Consider the following 2,500-nt stretch of genomic DNA (forward strand, 5'->3'; position numbering starts at 1 on the left):
TAATTTCCAGGAATTTGAAGACCCTGAAAACGTTGCTCTAGGAGACGGTCGTGTTGTGAAAGCATTGGGATCTGGACGCGTTCAAATAAATATGCTGTTTCCAGGAACTGAGGTTAAGAAAGTTGTCTTGCATAACGTGCTGTATGTGCCTAAACTCACCTGCAATCTGTTTTCTGTACGAGCTGCAGTTGCTAAGGGTAATGCTGTCGAATTTGGCCCTAATAAATGTTGTATCTGGGATGAGAATGGAAAGCTTCGTGGAAAGGGGTCACTGGCTGATAAACTCTATCAACTAGATTGCCAAGTTGTCTCTTCTGGGTATGCCTCAGTTGCGCAATCTCGTAGCGACTTGTGGCACCAACGTCTCGGGCACGTGCACGAGTCACGCCTCAAGAAGTGTGTTCAGAATGAATGTGTGCAAGGGTTTGACATCGAGAGAATTACTGAATTGTCATTTTGCGAAGGATGTTTGGCAGGAAAGATGTGTCGAAAACTGTTTCCCACAGTGGGAAGGATTTGGTCGACGCGTAAACTACAGCTGGTGCATAGTGACGTGTGTGGTCCAATGCAAACTCAGTCGATTGGAGGAGCAAAGTATTTTGTTACATTTATCGATGATTACACTCGGTGCTGCGCTGTATACTTTATGAAACACAAATCAGAAGTGTTTGACAAATTTAAAGAGTTTGAAGCCACAACTACCAGCGATGCCGGCAGAGCGATAGGAACTTTGCGGACTGACAATGGTGGCGAGTATTTGTCATCTGCATTTCAAAACTATCTGAAGGAGAGAGGAATTAGACACGAGTTGACAGTGCCACACTCACCCCAACAAAATGGTGTATCAGAACGAATGAATCGAACTTTGGTTGAGTCAGCACGCTCAATGATTGCGCATGCAGGATTATCGAACATTTTTTGGGCCGAAGCTATCTCTGCAGCTGCGTATGTGAGAAATCGGCTTCCCACAACGACCCTAAAAGAAAGAGAAACTCCTTATGAGCGGTGGTATGGTAGGAAACCGGATGTGAACCACTTTCGAGTATTTGGATGTATGGCCTACGCTCACGTGCCAGACTGCGAACGGCGAAAGCTGGATACGAAGTCAAAAAGGATGCGTTTCGTGGGCTACAGCTTGACGTCAAAGGGATATCGTCTTTTTGATGAGACGAACCAAAAGCTCTATATCCGGAGAGATGTTGAGTTTAACGAGACTGATTTCGGCCAGAATTCAGCCACGACTACAGAGCCAGACCCAAAGAGCATGGAGGTGAAGCAGAATGCGGACACCATTGCAAAGGACGAAGAAGAAGAAGAAGCAGAAATTAGGAGATCAGAGAAAGAAGAACAGCAAGAACCCCGAAGATCTGAGAGAAAGCATAAAACACCTGTCAGATATGGTTATGACGAATATACAGACGCCGCGACCGACTGCGTGCACCATGTTGCCTATCATCTAAGTGAGGTAGATGAGCCTTCAACCATACAAGAAGCAAAGTCGAGTGATCATGCTGCAGAGTGGAAAGTAGCTACGGATGCAGAGTACAATTCTCTGATTGAGAACAAGACATGGAAGTTGGTAGAATTACCCCCGGGTCGGAAAGCTATAGGATGCAAATGGGTGTTTAAGCTGAAGCATGATGTAGACGGTAGAGTGGAACGTTTTAAAGCACGCCTAGTAGCCAAGGGTTACGCGCAGAAATATGGGATTGATTATGATGAAATTTTTTCGCCTGTAGTTCGTTTCTCTTCAATCCGTTTTTTGCTAGCGTTTGCAGTCCAGTATGATCTCCTGATTCATCAGATGGACGTTAAGACAGCTTTTCTTAATGGCAAACTCAATGAAGAAATTTACATGCAGCAACCGGAAGGATATGTGAAACCCGGAGAAGAGCATCTGGTATGCAAGATAGAGAAGTCCCTACATGGATTAAAGCAGTCGTCCCGGTGTTGGAATAAAGCTTTCAGGGAAAGTGTTGAAAAGGTTGGTTTTACTCAAGCCACAGCAGATATCTGTGTGTTCATCAGAAAGAAGGATACGTTCACAATCATCGCAATCCACGTCGATGATCTTATGATACTAGCAGAAAACATTTTCGAGATGCAAAGACTTAAGGACAGCTTAAACTTTCAGTTTAAGATGAAAGATATGGGGGAGCTGCATTACTATGTGGGAGTTTGTATAGTTCAAGACAAGGAAAGAAAGCAAGTCTATCTTCATCAAGGGCAGTACATCGAAAGGATGCTCAAGACGTTTGGGCAAACAGAAGCGAAAACGGTGTCCACACCTGCTGATTTGAACGTCAAGCTACAAAAGGATGATGGTGTTAGTAGACCAGTCGATACGATCTCGTACCAGTCCATCGTTGGGAGCTTACTTTATGCTGCAATCACAACTCGTCTGGACATCGCCCAAGCAGTGGGAGTTGTGTCAAAGTTTTGTGCAAATCCTACACAAAGTCACTTAACTGCAGCAAAACGGATTCTCAGATATCTGAAA

This window comes from Montipora capricornis, chromosome 12, assembly GCF_036669925.1.
Source record: "Montipora capricornis isolate CH-2021 chromosome 12, ASM3666992v2, whole genome shotgun sequence".
NCBI lineage: Eukaryota > Metazoa > Cnidaria > Anthozoa > Scleractinia > Acroporidae > Montipora > Montipora capricornis.